Source organism: Scatophagus argus, chromosome 2, assembly GCF_020382885.2.
Source record: "Scatophagus argus isolate fScaArg1 chromosome 2, fScaArg1.pri, whole genome shotgun sequence".
NCBI classification, from domain to species: Eukaryota; Metazoa; Chordata; class Actinopteri; family Scatophagidae; genus Scatophagus; species Scatophagus argus.
The window spans coordinates 6065942-6084862 of NC_058494.1; the positions used below are offsets into that span (position 1 = coordinate 6065942).

Consider the following 18921-nt stretch of genomic DNA (forward strand, 5'->3'; position numbering starts at 1 on the left):
TTGGGGGCAAAATTTTAGTAGTAGCTAAATTTGAGAAAAACAAAAATACCAACCCTGTGTAAAGATGCAATCATAAAGTATCTGCTTTCTTACGCTGAGCTTTTCCACAAGAGACATTTTGATTTGTCGCAACAGGAAAAGCACAGGTGTTACTAATCAACAATGGTTCTGTTGTAGGAAGTAAGGCAGTGCAATTAGCCTTGTTGTTAATCACACTTGCATTTGATGAGTCAGAATGTAGGATAAAGATGTCCTCAGTCCACAAATTGTCTATTTAACTTATGATTCACTCCACGTGGTAACAGGTATGTAGAGCGCATGTACACCTAGCACAAATAACTGGCACAACTGAATATGTTCTACAAGAATTATATGCAAGCTTTTGTCATAAAAAGTAACACATTCCAATATTTCTGCAATATACACACACACAATCTATACATGCTTTGTTGTCCATGCGCAATTTAACACTGAATGAATTATGTGATGTTGTGATTCAACTGTTATGAAGCAATTAGAAAGGGATTTGTCCAGTAGATGGCACTGTGGGACCTGTCTTCCAACAATAAGGGATATGCATGAACAAGGACTCCCGAAGAGTGGTAGGGAGAGAGGGAAAGTGTTATGGCTGAGTCATTTTGTCATTCTAATTGCATCTTGGTTTATGTATCTAAAGGTTTTTGTCCCATTTCATTTCATGCAGCCACAACTTGTAAGATGTGTTTTTTCTTTATTTGTTTGTTTGTTTCTTTTTGTTTTTCCTGAGTGAGCATGCACTCGTCGTTGTCGCTACTAATGTGTGTGAAAAAGTGCTTGTTTATGTGCCTGCATGTGTGAAGCTGTTGTGGGGGTGTTAGTATGAGTCTTTGCATGTGCATGTGTGCATATGAATGTGTGTGTGTGAGTGAGTGTGGTTGGCTGTGTTTGCTGTACTCTCACCCTCTAATAGATATCCTCATCTGGCTTGCCATTTAGAGCTGGAGAGCAGCCAGTTGTACAATGCTATCCCTCTCAGATTCTCTCTCTCTCTCTACCTCCTCTCCTTCCCTCTCTGTCCTCTCGCTTACACCGTCTCTCTTTGGACAATTGGATTAGGGCAGAGTGATAGAGACTAAAGACAGAATCTCACCACTGCCAGTAGTCTGTCCTTAAGCCACATCATATAGACACAGGCACATACCCATAAATTGCACATGCACATACACACACCACCCCACTGCTGCCTTTCTACTCCAAGGCTAAGCTAGCTAGTTTGAGATCCAGATGGCTTAATTACTGTATGTGTATAGACAGTCACACTAGCAATGTGTGTGTGTGTGCATGTGCATTTGTGTGTGTGCGTGTTCATTGGAATTGGAGGAGAGTGGTTTGTTGTGGGTTGTGACTTAATAAAGGGTCAAATGTAAATTATTTGAAGGTAAAAATGTGTTAGAAAGACAGGATAATGAGACAGGATAATCATTTGATGTAGGTTCAAGTTGTTCCTGTATTTTAACTGGGAAAAAATGCATCAAAGAAAAGGCAGGAAGGGCACGAAGGATTCTCTCATCTGTCTTTCTGAAAAAGTGAGCATGTTCCTGGGGTTTACCACTATCCATATTCGAAGACAAATCAGAATCTCCTACAGCACCTGCTGCTAGAATTTTAATCCTATGTAATTTTAAAATAATTGAGGATTAATTTGTGTCATCATTGTTTTTTTAAAGTTACAGCTCCCAAGAATATTTACTAGCATTTTTAATGTTAACTACTGTTTCCTTTCCTCTCTTCTACTGTCAGCTTTTAAAAAAGGTGTGCTGTTCACCAACCCGTGGCCACGGCCATTTAACTGGACCCAGTATGTCAAGTTGGTGACATTTAACCTGGTCAAGGTCTTGTGGGAAATGTTGTCTGTTAAATGCAGCTAAAAAGAAAAATGTGGGGAAAAATTGTTTGACATTTTGAAAAATTGATTCTTCAACTGTCCTGTGGAGAATTAGGTGAGGAAATTGGTAGGACTCGCATGTATGGAGTAAGAGCCAGGAGGCAATTAGTCTAGTTTACTATCAACTAGAAATAAGTGGAAACAATTAACCTGCCTCTGCCCGAAGTTCAAAACTAAGCCTTCCAGCACCTGTAAAGCCTTTACTGTATCTCTACATACTGTATGTTTGTTTAATCTGTGCACAATCTGAAATGTTTGTGGTCATATGGTTTTATGTCCTCTAATAATTTCTGGCCATAATGTGGCAAGTATTTCACAGTCTCGTTGTCACCTTGAGGTTTCTACTTCAGGATGTGAATTAGCAAATTTCTCCAAACTATTTGTACTATTACAAATATGTCATTTTTGAAACAAAACTTGTAAGGTCTGGTTTCATTTGGACTCTTCATGTGGCTGAACAGCCTAAATATGTTTTCATAGACATAAAGGAAAGACAAGAATTCTTACCAAGTTTCAGTGATCACCTACCGGCATGGAATCTCACATTTGAAGAATTGCAATTGCACTTAAACCATTTTTATACATTGGAAACTTACATTTTGAATAAGACTTTGGTTATTACTATTCAGGAGACATGCTGATAAAACAACTGAAACTGAAGTGTTTTAAAAACAGCAGGGAGAGGATAGAGAAGGCAGTGATACTGAGAGGAGGAAGGATACAGACAGAGAGAAAGGTAGTGCAACTGCAGTGTTATTTCCCTGATGACCTGTCTCCCCCCATGTGACCTACTTCCACATGGGTTACGTCAGATCCCATCCACTAGGTAATTCATCTCCCTTGGTGTGTGCGGGGATCTGCTTTTGTGTGAAGGCGTGGGAGGGGGGATCTGTGCCTATGCCTTATATTTTAGAATTATTCTTCAACCTTTGTGGCAGTATGGAGGTCTGCTGTGTGTGTGTCTGTGGTGTTTAGAGAAGTAAAGTGATTCTAGAGGCCGTTTATCCAGAGATCACAGCAACCATGGGTCTGCTTGTACTGTCTTATTCTTACCAAGAAATCAACCTTGTGTGGACAAAAACCTGATATTACACAGCTACACTTGGGGACTCCCCTACCTTATGGGGACAAAATGTAACTCCCCACGGGTAAGTGATTACATTTTGGAGTGATTATTAGTGAAGATTAGGTTTAGGTTGGGATTAGGGTAAAGGTTAGGATTAGAATTAGGCAATTAATGGTTATGGTTATGCTTATGGTTGGGGTGGAGTAAGTCTCCAGGAAATCAATGTATGTCTATCTAATATCCCCATCTGGCTTGAAAACCTACCTGTGTGAAAACATGTCTGTGTGCGTTCCCGATAGCAAAGAATCAAACAACCTCACTACAATGCATTTCTCTCGTCTAGTTGAGGATCCTTCATGTTCCAGTACAGCTCAAGCATGGTGTCATGCATTTCTCAAGTAAACAAGCTATTCTGGCAGGTTTAGAGTAACACAAAGACAACAGGCGTGTTTTTGTGATGTTTTTGCCAGTTACAGCACGTGTCAAACACACTTGCCTGTGACTGTTGCATTATTTAAACATGTAAGAAAATGACATGTCCTATTTCAAGCACGAACAGTGGAACCATGTATGTGAAATAATGAAAACCCAACACAGTTCACAGCTGAGAATCAACGCAATAGAAGTGAGTTGTAAGAGAATTTATAGATTGGAGAGTATTAGGGAGAGCCACAACAAAATGTGGGGTGTTTTTAAGGTTAGTTTAAAGTTAAAATTCTTTCTAAAAGATTTCAGAACCCTACTTAATTACTCCTATTCAAAGTAACAATGGGCCCCACTAGGGGTGGAAAACAGGGCTACTTTGTCAGAAATGCAACAGAAGAAAATAAAGCAACTTGTTAATGCTTACTGCACATTCATCATTTTTTAGTCATCCACCAAACTTCGTCTTTATAATGTCTAATAGCAGCTGCTGTCTTTAGCATTATGTTCCATAAATGCATGACTTGTTTCCTGTGAGTGCACACCATAGATTTATAACAGAAGATAACAAAAGATGGCACCCATTCAGTTCAGTGAGAACTGCTGGCCTCTGGCAGACAACAAATTTTAGCTTCCTGGTTTAGTTCCTGGTTATGTAGCTCACTGAATATGCATAATGGTTTTTCTCCAACTGGCCTCACTGTGCCCGTAGACTTTGCCTTGTGATGACATCATAAATCTCTTCTCTTTGCCTCCCGAAAGTTTTACAAACATAAAAAATAAAATGATAACAGAAAGTGTAATAATTGACCTTGTTTGTAGTTCAAGATGTCCTGTCAACAGTTTTACAAATGCTGCCTTCATAATGGTTGTGCAAAATGTGTGAAATGATTTTTGGGCCACAGAGACATTTTTGTGGTTATACCGCAACTGTCCACTGGGAAAAATTAGAAGTGAGGCTGATAGGTGCCTTTGTATTGACTTTGAAATGATTCATTCATTGTGTGCACACATTGGAAAGCTGACAACAACTATTTTATTGGTAACTTTGTCTGTCTTTGATGCTGGACAAGTAGCTGGATAGTTTATCTGAGCTTTTTCAATAAACAGCTGCCTGCTTCTGCTGGAAATTGGCTTGATAAGAATAAAATCGAGGCTGGAAATACTTTAAACAGGCGCCTGTTTGCCAAAGTATTCACTATAACAAGTTCATGAGCAAAGTGTTCCACTGCCTCCAACTACAAAATAAATAAATAAAAAAAAATCAGGAATGCAGCTTTTAGAATTGTAACTTTGATATTTTGTACTGGTTGTACTGTATTGTGTCTATTTTGTTCTTTAAAGGTAGAAAACCCCTGGTTGAACCCACATGTTCCACAACGTTCCATACATTAAGTGAAGAAAAGGTGGACATTTTTAATATGTATAAACAATCCCTCTCTCACCCCCTCTGGGATGGTGTGTGTCTGTCTCAAAACCAGAGGCCTGAGAGTTTGAGGTTTCTTTGCAGTGTCCTAGCTGTACCTAGGACTGCGCTCTTCTGGACAGAGATCTCCTGTGTTGTGCCTGGAATCTGCTGGAGCCACTCTTCTTCTTTTGTGGTCACAGTCCCCCAGTGCCCCCATTACCACTGGCACCACTGTTGCTTTTACTTGCCACATCTTTTCAAGCACTTCTTTCAGCCTTTGATATTTTTTGAACCTCTCGTGTTCCTTCTTCTCGATATCGCCACTGCCTAGTGTTGTTTGTCGTCCACCACAATGTCCGGCTGGTTGGCCATCACCATTTTGTCAGTATGGACCTAGAAGTCCCGAAGGATTTTAGCTCATTCTCAACCACCTTGGGAGGTGTCTTCCATTCTGACCTTGGGACTTCCAGCCCATACTCAGTGCCGATGTTCCTGTATACTACGCCAGCCACTTGGTTATGGCATTCAGTGTATGCTGTTCCTGCCTCCATCTTACACCATTTTATAATTAATAACCTTTCGTGTCAGGGTAGTTAATGTTAATTTGAAATGTTACATGTTCCATATTTAATTCGTACTATTATATACATACATACAGGTTACATTGCTGGTGGGAACAGCCCATAAAAATAATAATAATAATAAAAAAACCTCTTTGTTTTATTCTCTCGCCATTCCTCTCTCCTTTTCCCTCTTTGTCAGCTCCCTGCTGTCAGAGATCTGTCTTAAAAGTATATGTCAGAAATGGAGGGAGAAGATGAAGAGGTGGTAATAGTAGCAGGTGCTATGTCTCAAGATGTGTGTGTGTGTGTGTGTGTGCATTTCTGAACATGTGTGTGTATTTCTTAGCGTGTGTGTGTGTGTGCGTGTGTGTGTGTGTGTCTGTCAGTGAGGTCCAGGTGCTCTTGCAGTGTCAAAGAAAAAGGCAGGCTCAATCTGGGGTCAGCTGATTGGCCAATTACGGACTGTTTCCATGTGACATGCGGCAGTCAATTTACTCTCCCTTTTTCACTGTTTCCGTCCCTCTCTCTTTCACCCTCATCCTTAAGTGCTTCCGTCTTTACTGCTATCCAATCTGTCTCTTCCAGTATCTCTTCCCCTTTTTCTTCCCCCCAGTCAATTTGTTCTCTCTTCCTCACTTACCTAGTCTACTTCAACCACTCACACCCCAAAACTAAACTCGCTTCTCAGTCTCATATCTCTTCTCTAACTCCCTGTTGCTCTTTTGTCAGCTCCAGTATCCATCTCTCTCTGCCTTTTCATTGTCCCACATTACTTCAAATCTCATCTCCCTACATTACAGACTAATGGTGCACAGTATGGAGCTTAATGACTGATACGTCTTTATTTGAAAGGCAGTTATGAATTGATTATTTAACTTTGTATTAAAAAGGCTATTAGATTTTCTTATTGATTTAATTTAAAATGTTGGAGTAGAAATGAACAAATAGAAAAATATTCTGCTTTTTGTTATTTTACTTAATTAATACCTTAAAGACATGCACAGAACAGAGTGGACAGTGATCCTAATTGACCCTTTATCATTTAAAGGCAAATACGTCTTTAAAAGTGATCAAGAAATGCAAAGGGATCAAATAAATTGTGATTAGGGATAACGCAATACAAAGAATTTATAAACTGTCCATTTGCTGAGCTTTCTTGCATGGCACATTTGTAGTTTTCAGTGATAATGTCGCATTTACCTCTTGTTAGTCATTTTACCAGCTGAAACTGACAGTTAATTAAGCTAATGTTTTTCTCTGTGGCTTAATTGAAAATGCTGTCTCCTGATTAGTTTTTAATGATTCCAGCCTCATGACTTATTTTTATTAAAAAGGTCTTTTTAATAATATATACTGAAATACACCACACAAGCTAACATACCCCATACAAAAACATGGAAAGAAATAAAAAAATAACTTAGTTTGTGTGTATTTCTGTGTAAACCTGGTGATTTCTAGAATTGTTAGTGTGAGTGGAATAACTGCCTTGTGGTTGTATGTCTTCAGCCATGAGTACAGCTGTTAATACGTTTGTGGAGACTCAAATAATATATGTATTGAAGACTTTTTATATTATATAAAAGGTAATACATGTAGTTCTTGGCAAAATGGAAATCATCACTCATCATAATGTGATGTATGATTCCAGTGAAAATTACCTGTGATAAACATGCTATTTTCACACTTTACAAAAGGAGCAGAGAGGACTGCTGGAGAGCTTCATCACATGGTGTGATAACAGTGTGAAGCCTAAAACCAACAATCACTGCTGTATGTCTGTTAGTGTGTAAGTTTATAGAGAAAAGCAAAAAGTAGAGTGCACTACCTTGTGTGTTTTCATATGCTCGGCCAATAAAGCAGATCCTGATAGAACATGAAGCTACAAATTCTAAAACATGGATGTTTCACACACACATCTTCAACCCAGCAGCACAGAAGATCTATAGAATCAGCATAATTTCAAGTTGGACACCCACTTATGGCCAGGAATTTTTTTTCCTCAGGTCACTTGATCTTTGATCACCAAATTCTAATCTGTTCATCCTCGAGTCCAAGTGGACATTTGTGCCACATTTGAAGAAATCCCTGAAATATTGTTGAGATATCACATTCAAGAGAATGGGATGGAGGGACAGACAGAAAGATGGACAAACGTTTAAAGATATTAAGATGTCTTCAGCCAATGCATTAATTTAGAGTGGTGAACAGACAGTTTCATTGGAATTCCTTAGTAGGTGTCCATTGGAAGGATGGGTACCCTGGAGTCAGTCAGAACTGAGTATTCACCCAGACTGCGGTATCTTTCCTTTAACTCTGTTTAGCTTATATACTTGTTTGTATTTTCAAACAGTTTTCACCATTAATGTTAAAAGAAAAATGGTTTTTGGGATGAAGACTAACTGGTGTGTTTGGCAAACACAGTGCAATCTCAAATTTGGCTGAGGTTTCTGGAACTTACCCAAATCCAATAAAGAGCTAAAGTTCAGTGTAAACTTTAATAGCATCCAGGACAAGCTTCCCTACAGAAGGGAAACTACTTCACACTGTATGTACTGGTCATAAACAAGCTTTTGTTTATTCTGTAATCTGTAACCACAAAAGTAATGTAGTTTGTTAGTGATGTGCTCCTTGTTGTAGTAAGTAATGTTAAAGTATAAAGTAAAGTAAATAGTTGTTGAGAAGTACAAGTCAGGGTTGGGTTATAAAAAAAATATCCAAATCTTTGATCATGGATCAGGCAAGGAGGGCTTTAATCAGAGAGGCAACACAGAGACCAAAGGTCACTCTGATGGAGCTGCAGAGATTGGAGTATCTGTCCGTAGGACCACAATAAGCCGTACACTCCACAGAGCTGAGCTTTATGAAAGAGTGGCCACAAAAAAGCGTGAGACTCGGCAAATGTGTGGAGGACGGTGCTCTACTCAGATGAGACTAAATTTGAACTTTTTGGCCACCATGAAAAACTCTGGCGCACATCTTGGCACAGTGGTGCAGTGGTTAGCACTGTCACCTCATAGCAAGAGGGTTCCAGGTTCGAATCCTGGCCTGGGCCCTTCTATGTGGAGTTTGCATGTTTGCAGGCGAGTGACTGGCAACCAGTCCAGGGTGTACCCTGCCTCTTGCCTATAGTCTGCTGGGATAGGTTCCAGTCCCACCGTGACCCTAGAAAATGGATGGGTGGATGGCACACATCTCACCAACCCAAGAACACCATCCCCACAGTGAAACATGGTGGTAGCAGCATCATGCTCTAGGGGTGTTTCTCAGCAGCTGGGAAACTGGTCAGAATCTATATGGAAGGTGCTAAATACAGGGATATTCTTGAGCAAAACTTGTCTCAGTCTGCCAGTGATTTGAGACTGGTTCACCTTTCAGCAGGACAATGACGCTAAGCATACTGCTAAACACTTGAGTGGTTTAAGGGGAAACATTTAAATGTGTTGGAATGGCCTAGCCAAAGCCCAAACCTCAATCCAATTGAGAATCAGCGGTCAGATTTGAAAATTGCTGTTCACCGGCAGAACCCATCCAACTTGAAAGAGCTGGAGCAGTTTTGCCTTGAGGTACGGACAAAAATCCTAGTGGCTAGATGTGGCAAGCTCATAGACAGTTATCCAAAGAGACTTGCAGCTATAATTTCTGCAAAAGGCGGCTCTACAAAGTACTGATGTAGGGTGGTGAATAGTTATGTACATTGAAGTTTTCTGTTATTTTGTCCTATTTGCTGTTTGCTTCACAATTAAAAAAATCACGTCTTCAAAGTTGTAGGCATATTCTGTAAATGAAAGGATGTAAACCCTCAAGTAACCCATTTTTATTCCAGGTTGTAAGGCAATAAAAATGCTAAGGGGGGTGAATACTTTTGCAAGGCACTGTTCTTACTATTAGGTAAGCAAGCATTGGGTAGTAAGCTAATTGACCAGACACACTAACAATTCCACTGACATTTGAGTACAAGGTTTCTCTGTCTTTTTAAATATTGTCTTTTTGTTTCCAGATTTATTGTTAACAATTTCAGGGAACACAGATCACTAAGAACCCTAACTCCATTTCCATATCCACAGAGAGACACTACACAGATGTAGTATTTTATCCGAAATAACCAGAAATTATCAAAAATCTGTGGGACTGTCAGTGATGTACTCACAAAATGTAGATCAAAGTTTCAGAAAGGTATCCTTTTGTGTGATTTTTTTTTTCAAGAGGAACAGTGTTCTCCTACAAAACCATCTATTAATGAGGAGAGGAGAATCAGATTGATCTCCCCATAGAGGGGAAATATACAAACAATTTCCTTAAATTTAATTTGGGGATTATTAAAAGATTTTCTGATATTTGTGAAATTCCCCAACAAGCAAATCTAAGGATCTAATGTTTCATTCTGTCCTTACACTCTTTCTCTTGTGTTCTGTGAAACAGGGAAAAACACCACCCTCCAAACTCCTTAAAAGCAAACTATCACTCTGTTACAGCCAACGCACACCTCTTTAATATGTGGAGGAATATATAGTTAGCAATTGTTATTATATGATAATACCTATGCGAGGTAGATTTTGGTAAATGTTCAATTGACATGCTTTTATTCAATTTATTAACATTACTTAAAGATTTCAATCCATATTTGGACAAAAAGGGCAGTGTTTTACTTGAATGAAGACTGCATTTCCACATAAGCACTGCCTACTTGTGCTGTAAAGACCTTGATCTCGCTAGTGTGCTCATTTGGAAGCAAGTGAAAGAAAGACGCAATATATTTGTAATGCTTTTTTTATTTTTCAAGATATCAGTAAGTGCAAAGATTGACAGCTCCCCCAAAACTGATGCATTAAAAGCTTCCCTGCTGAGACTGCTGCCCCTATGACCCTGAGCCAAATAAGCATGGAAAACCAGACGAGAAGAGACAGTAATTAAAAAATAATGATAGATAAATAAAATTATCTAAAGAAAAATCTCCTCCTGCTTCATTTTAATTGGCTAATGCATGACTCACTGTAAAGCTTTGCCTGGAAAAATGTAAACACAGGCTCTTCTGATCTATATGCTGTAAATCATTTTGTCTGATTTTGAGGGGAATCAGGCCCAAGAACAGGCATTAAGAATAAGTATGCAGAAATAGCCGATTTTCTCGCTGATAGTCATGTTTTCTTAAGTAGGTCATATAGAGGCATCAGTACTAAATTGAGAAACACTGAAAAAGCTTAAAATTACTTCAGTGAAGCCTTCCTGAATAGAAAGCTTTTCCTAAATATGATAAATGGCTTTGGGTTACAGAGAGTTGCAGTATCAGGACTTATGTACAAGAGAAACACAGATGAAAGCAGAGAGGTAGAGGATAGTGGGAGAGAGAGAGAGAGAGAGAGAAAGAGAGAGAAGGAGGTGGGAGGTATTTTGCTCATTGCAACCACTGGCTCTCAAAGGTCCTGATTCTGAAGTCAGTTCAACTATTTACAGTTGAGGTGAGGCAATTTCATCTATGTTGGGGTGTGGGCAGGAAAGTGTCTAAGAGATTAAAACCGAGAGAAGGGATTACAGCACCAATCTTTACATTCACCAACCACCTGGTTATTTGCCAGTTAAGCCTTGCCCTTGTGCAATGGGAAAATACTACTCTTCAATCTGATGTATTTAAGGTAACTTTCATTTTTTTTTTTTTTTTTTACTCTAACAGAAACAGAAAATTCACCCTGTGTTTAAACAAGAGAAAAGAGTAAACCAAGAGATTGGAACAGAAAGAGACACAAGATCTGGTTTTCACAATTTCTTCTGTATAAAATTCGCCTGTGCTCTTCACTGCGATCTGTGCTGCAACACAATGGCAGTGCAGTTCAATAGCTGCAAATTCAGAAGAGAAAATGCAATAAGCTTTGATTCGAAGAAGACTCCTAAAATTGTGGTAGCTCCCTTTGGTTCATCAAGGCCTACAAATGCCAAACATATTTCTACTCCTGTTATGTTGTAGCTCAAATGGCTACAGTACACGTCTTAATCAATACGATGTAGTCGAGAAGAAACGAAATAAAAGCATTGCCTGGTTGTAGAAGGAAATTCTTGCAGCCAAGCCATTTAACATGCTCATATCTAACTAAACATACTGTTGGTGGGACCTCTTAGTCTCTGCTTTGTTGGCATTTTGGCGGACTGCCACTAGTGCGCCGCAAACTGTTTTGTTTTCCAACATCTCCGTTTTTGACCATCTGTGTTGGTAGCCTTGCTTTCTGATGCTCGGACAAGTTGGGCTGCCAAGGGCTCCTCTGCACATTGAAGAGAGAGGAGAACAGTGTTTTGAGAGCCGTCTCAGCACTCCACAGTTTTACACACACACATACACACACACACACTCAGAGGCACATATGCAAACCCAATTTACACATACAAATAACTGCTGTCGCTCAACGACTCAAAGACACAAAATTAAAAGACATGAACAGAACAGTGTATGCATGCTTGCTAAAACCACACACACACACACACACACTCTGTATGTCTGCGTCTTTGTTGCCACTCCAGCTCTTGTCTTCTCCTCTGGTGCCCCTTGTTGAGAGCTTTGATATCGTTTCCAAGCCTGGTTTCCTCTGACCTGCTTTGATGCTGCTGTCTAGTTGTCTTGTCATCTCCCCTTTCTCCTCTTCTTGTTCTCACTTCCTCTCTCTCTCTCTCTCTCTCTCTCTCTCTCTCTCTCTCTCTCTCTCTGTCAACAGGGCCACTGGGAGTTACTCGCCACTCAGCGTTTTTAATCTCTGTCTTCCTCTCTCGACATCTTATTTTCTCCGTGTGTCTCTGTGCATTTTCTTCCAGCTTACATCTCTGTCTTTCTATTCCAATGTATATGTCTGTCTCGTGTTGCTTTCACTTTTTATCTCAGATGTTTTTTTGTTTTTTTTTTCCTGTATGTCCTCATACATACCTTTCACACATGAGCATTTATATGGAAACCAGTATAAACAGGCTAATTATTTATTTATTTATTTATTTGCCAATTCATGTCATTTTGTTGTGGACTAGTAGTCAGTTTAACGGATTCACAAATCTTTTGACTGGAAAATTTATCACCATCTGCAGCAATTTTGATAATCAGTGAAGTGACTGATCTAACACAAGTTTCAAATATTTGGTAGTCCTTCCTGCTCAATTGAAAGGTCTGTCCTCTCAAACCAAGAATTCTAAAGAGTTCTAAAGATGTCCCATTGTTATCATTTTTCACCATTTTTTGAAATTTCATAGACAATGCAAGTATGCATCTATTAATAAAAAAGAGTAAAACCAAATCCAACCCAATCCAAAATGAAAGAAATTTGTGGTTCACTAATTGCTATTTAAACTGCCTTAATTGTGTACTATAAAATAAACTGCAATGCCTTTGTTCATCGTAAAACAAAAAAAGAATATGCCAAATTGTGCAAAAATTGCATCAAGCTTTATCCTTGAATGCACTTTCTGTATCTCTCTTTCTCTTTCTTTCTCTCTCTCTCTCTGTCTCTGTCTATGTCTCTCTCACACTACATTGTTTCTGTCATACACCTCTGTAATCTAATAGTTATAATGTATAAATAACCTTTTAAAACACAGACCACTGAATGTGTCAGTTGTTAAAGGTTGCCTACATGCTCACAGATTTATCATTCATCAGACAACCACACTGAGATGTTTATCTTACATCCTCCCTCATAACACATTACAACCAGTGCAAAAATAAGGAAGGGAAATATCAAAGCAGCAAAAAAGATAATGTTAAAGAAAGATGCTGACCTCTTGGAGAGGTCTTATATCCAAATGAATGCCAGTGACCATGCTTCATGCTGATATCCAGACTGCAGTCTAGAATTACAGACAAGATGGATTTCATTGTGGTCTGGTGCAGATATTCTATATGCAGCATCAAGACAGGTTTTCTGTTCTGTTGCATGATTCCCTCATGACATATCACTTTCTATTTTGTCTTATTTTCTTAAATAACATATTAGTCTCTCTCTCTGAGGAGCAACAGTGTCACGTTTTAGAAGACAATGCTGCAGTTGAAAGGGAAAAATTAAAGTTTAAAAAGTGAATCAAGGCTAAAGGGAGAGGAGAGGAAGTCAGCCTCGTAGCTGCACTCTAGAAATGAAAAAGTAATGACTGACAAATTACTTTTTTGTAACTTCCTCACTTTTGTTTTTATCCCTGCATATTTGTGTGCTTTTGTGTTTTGCCCTCGTTGTCCTTGAACGTGTTTGTGTCCATTATGTGCATGCTTGCACTCGCTGGTTCATCAGAGACAGATCATTTGGGTTCAGTCTTTCCCTATTACCACACCGAGTGACGAGCTGTGAAAGCAAGCCACGCAGACAAAGGTCACGATGTAATTCAGCAAGATTATTACGCTGGTCACTGGATAATTACATTATTATACGAGAGCAGACAGGTAATGCAGCCAAAATGACCAGGCAGCACTTTTACTGGGGAAGCGGGTGTGGTGGAGGAGCAGGGGGAGATCTTTGAAAATGTCTGTAATTTCATCTAATAGCGTGCTCTTATTGGGAAATTAGACAGCTACGTTGCTGTGGTTGTGGACTGCAGGGGACGGAAGCTTTTGTAAAAATCAATAGGTTTGATTTAGGCTCATTTTTTTTTTTTTTTTTTTTACCAGACTTCTAATCATAATTTTGTATTTTGCAAAAGTGTGCAGACATGTAAATTTTGTGGATATTCAGGTTACTCAGATATGGCCATTACACAAGAACTGATTACTAATATAAACTCCCTCTACTGCTTTGTCACCCACCAAGAAGAATTATGTTACAATTCAGGACAGACACATAGTAGGCTATAACGTCACTGGAGGTCTTCATAAATTTGAATGTCCTCTGTTTTGATGGAAGATGGTTAGTTCAGAAATAATTTGTTCTGGAAAGATGCACATCCTCAGGTTATTATGTGACACACCGAGTTTCGCATTCTCTCTTGTATCACCCACTCTCTCTCTCTCTCTCTCTCTCTCTCTCTCTCTCACTCTTTCAGAGAGAGAGACACACACGCACACACACACACACACACACACACACACACAACACACGCACAGTAGGTGCTTTCAGCGATAATAACTGAGCAGAGGTCTTAGCCATCTTTATGAAAAGAATCTGGCCGCGGGATGGGATATGTCTGTTACAATCACATGGTAGCTTCTTGAAAATGGTTACAATAGTCTTAATTATGGCCCCAAGCTCCAGCAATCTTAATGACTTTGGTATGTACCAATGTGTACATTGTTTGTGTATGGGTTTGTCATATGAATGTATTTGCAGAAGGAGAGGACAATGCATTCAAATGACATGCTTGATATGCTAAGGAGGCGTGACATTTTGTACATATGTAGGCTTAGCATTAGATTTCAGCATATTTCTGTATGTTCATGCCCTGGCATTGTGTTCACTTTGCCTCTGTCTGACATAAGGATTGTTTTGGTGCTGTAATTTTTACTGTGCTACATTTATTTGACACCTATAGCTACAGGTAACCACATCACTATTGCTAGATCACATTTTTAGATCGTAGTGATGCAGACAGGCTGACTCTCGTACAAATGCTACAACAGTTGCAAGTAACAGAAAAGACAAAGAGAAATTGTTTCTCCTCTCTCTGTCACTCTCAACAACACTTCAGCAGCAGTACCTCGTTATGGACAAGTGCACAGGACACCATGCCCTGCCTCTCAGCCATCACATCGGAGGAGGTTTTGACTATCCACCCATGCATCTATCCATTTTTAGCCACTCATCGAAGTAAGGGCTGCACTCGCAAAACAAGCCAAATGTCATTTTTCTCGCAACTTCATCCAGCAGCTCTTGGGGCGTCACAGACCACATCCAGGCCTTCTGAGAGATGTAATCCTTTCAGTGTTCTCTGTGTCTTTCCTCAAAGTCTCCTTCCAGTCAGCCTTACCTGTTCTATGTCTACAGGGAGATGTCTGAGCAACATCCTTGCCAGGTTCAGCTGGCTTTACCCAGAGCAGAGGAGCAGCTCAACATACAGGTCCTCTTGGATTTCTGAGCATCTCTCCTTCTTACAGAGATTGTGCCAGCAGCCTGTAGAGAAGCATCACTCTGACATCCTGAATCTTTGTTCTTATTCTTTCAGTCACTGATGACCATAAGTGAGGTTTGAGAGGGCAACCCAAAGCTGAGTGAATACATATTGAGAGTTCCTTTGCCTTGTAGATGGGCTATTTATTTACCAGCAAATGCTGGTAAATAAATGAAGGTGTGGCATTACTGCAGCCTTCACATCTCACGAGCAGTCATTCTTAGAATCCCTTTTTACACTCATGTCACATTCATGAATTCATCACCCACCTGAATGGACAAGTTACTGGAAGGAAATAATGCTGTTTGGGGCTATGGATCCTCTTCACTAAAATATAAAAATGAAATAAATGGTCAAAAGAATAATGTCATAGACATAATAATAGACATGCTTGAAGTCACAGAAGTTGGCCCAAGTTGCACTTTTAGGTGCAGTTTACACATTTACTCAAACAGAGGAATGAATATGACTTATCAATATCAATAAGACACATGAAACAATTAGTTGATCAACTGATCAGTAGATGAGTAGAAAACATAATGACTGTTGTGATGCAGGAAGAAATGCAAATCAAAAATACTTCTCAAATGTGAGGATTTCCTGCTATTTTGTTTCTTTTTTAACAACTAGAAACTGAATATCTTTTGACTGTTGATGTAGGGATTGATTTGAAAAACAAGGTAAATAATAGATTAGAAGGATAAAGGGTAGGATAGGCTCAAACCCAAGGAGTGAGGGTGAATATAATGAGGAAAAGGTGACTTGAGAGAAGGAGGGATGTTTTGCTCCTGAAACTAAGTGGCAATGACTGAGCTTATGTGGTAAACCTTTCACATTATTTTGCAATACAGTACAATCACTATTAAGATTGTTTAAGAAAAAAGGCTTATTTATGATGATTTAAGAAGAAACTTACTGCAAACTCTGTTAGGCTACCCACAGTTTTACAGTGTCTGTAACCTGAAAGTTGCTTCGCAGTCATTTTAAAAGGACATTTTAAAGACCCCTTTATTTAAAACACATCACTTTATACTCCACAGTGTGTTTATAAAGAATTTTTAGTAATTCATAATTTGGAGCAATTAGATTGTTGGCTTCACCCTTCACATGTGAGCGAAGCAGCTTCATCTGTTATTAACTGAAACACCAAATTCCCAGTTCGTAAAATCCATGTGAGGGGGAAAGGGGTGAGTTAAACACAACATGCCAGCAATATCCAAAGCTGTTCCAGGACAGCTCTCATCCACTCTTTGGTGCTCTTACGTGTGGATAAGAAGGCAAATTGCAGGGTTAAGAAGGGCTCTTTTAATGACTGCACTTTTAGAGGAGGGAGAGAGAGAAAGAGCAGGAGACACAGAGAAACAGGCAGTAAGGCAAGGCAGCCATTTGCAAGTCTAATGGCATCCTGGCTGTAATGAACAGTGTTTCTGGTCATCCTGGGAGCAAGGAGGAAATAACAGCCTACAACAGGTTAGAAATAGGCAATGGACTGGGAGTGAGTTGGTCAGGTCAGGAAAGGGTGTCAATAATGAATAACAAATAGAAAGGATCAATAAACAGCCATGTATTTGTTTCAAGGGGACACGGCATGCTTGTGTGTGTGAATGTGTATTACTCATGTTGTAGGGACATAAATCTGTTCCACAGTCACAGTGTGGAGACTTCCCCTTGAAGACAAAAGACAAGTCTGCATAATGTAAATGTAAATGGGCGAAGACTTAGACTAAGGTCATAGACTAAGGAAATGTTAGAGTTAGGCAAATAGTGGTTGTGTTTAGTGCATGTAATGTCAGCTGAAGTAGTGAAAGCACAACTCAGTGTGTGTGTGTGTGTGTGTGTGTATCCCCGTCTGTATGCACAGATGTACATTTTAGGAGACAGCACATCAATGATTTTACATAGCTCACTTCATGTCACTCGCTTCATTTTTCCCAAACAAAATTAAAAATTGATTTTTGTACACTGACAGTATGCAATTATAGTGTGCATGTGTCTCCACCCACTCACGTATAGTTTCCAGGAGACAGATGAGTTTTTAAGCATGTGAAAGAATATGCTCTTCATTACATTCATTATTCACATATCAAACTGCCATAAAAACCAAACAGTCACATTTCTAATGGGTCAAAAGTGCATTTTAATTCGCATATCATTTTTCCTTGGGGAGTCTGTAGCGTGTATTCCTTTATGTGTGTGTAGTTATGTCAGCTTCTCAGTGGCAGCATGTACATGTCTTCCAATAGGTCAATGCATATCACATTTGTATTTGATTATCTGGGAGAAATGTGTTGCATTCTTAATAACTGATTCTTTCTGCCACCAGAAGATGGCAGTAAAGCCTTTCCTCTCACAGCCAGCTGTGAAACTCTCTTTCAAAGCGAACTGAGGCATCAAAATAGAGACCTCTTTTATAGCATAGCCACAGAATCAGAAGGTATGTTCCTAAAATATATCTTTTTGGCCATATTTTTTGTCTCTTCTCTTCTCTTTTCTACTCTTCTCTTCTCTTCTCTTCTCTCAAACCTCCATATTGTGTTTCTTTGCCATCTGCTGAAACTCTACAACAAAAGAATTCTAATTACTACTGACACTATTTATGTCACCCACAATAAGGTGCTTCTAGATGGGGAAGATATAATTGTGATAGATCATTGAAAGAACAGAAAATGTGAAAACAACCCTATATTAACCCTCTCTCTCTCACTCTCTCTCTCTCTCTCTCTCTATCGCAGGTTCACAAAGGAGCTACTAAACAAGACATTAGGGCTGTGTAAAATGTAATTCTGGAGGTAGACAAACAGCACGTGTTAAATACTGTCACCATAGCAACAGCTCACAGTAGGGAAGAGCAATCACACACGCTAAAAACTCCTACACACACAAACACACACACACACAAACACTCCTGGAAATGTGTATTTCAAAAATAGTCTTTGTTGCAAAATATATGTCTGACAGGGAATTCTACATCACGATCAACTGCAGTATAGCTGTGATAGTTTTGTGCTTTCTTTGATTTAATCAAAAATTTATACTGAAATCTAAGTATGTGCGTGTGAGCACATGTGTGTATGTAACCATTGCAAGTCATGCTCTAATGTATGTATTATTCATTAGCAACAACCAAGGCTGTTTACGAACTTATAAGATTGTGAAAGTGGAGGTGAATGTGAAAATGTCTATATTTCTCATTTTTAGTGCATGCTTTTACGTTTACGTTTCTGTTGCAGCATCTTGGCTGCTGTGCTAGTGGAAAAGGATGAAAATTGGTTAAATCCTGACATTCTCTTAATGTTCAGCCCTGCATTAAGAGTAACTGCATGGAGTTTGTCAATAACACAACAGCCTTAATTTTTTGTTTTGTTTTTTTCGTTTTCAAATTTGTCCGGTAGACAGTGTGTGACTCCTGAGATCCAGAATCTATTAAAATGATTAGAAACGCTGATGTGAGCCATGATTACACACCCCCATCACCACCTCT

At 39.2% G+C, this 18921-nt stretch overlaps 1 long non-coding RNA gene across 1 annotated transcript; it reads left to right on the forward strand.

Annotated features, from left to right (window-relative positions):
- Nucleotides 1-223: 223 nt before the first annotated feature.
- Nucleotides 224-18539, forward strand: LOC124053568. Its single transcript, XR_006842184.1, has 3 exons — nt 224-305; nt 17764-17874; nt 18173-18539. It is a non-coding gene; the product is annotated as an uncharacterized LOC124053568 (long non-coding RNA).
- Nucleotides 18540-18921: the final 382 nt, after the last annotated feature.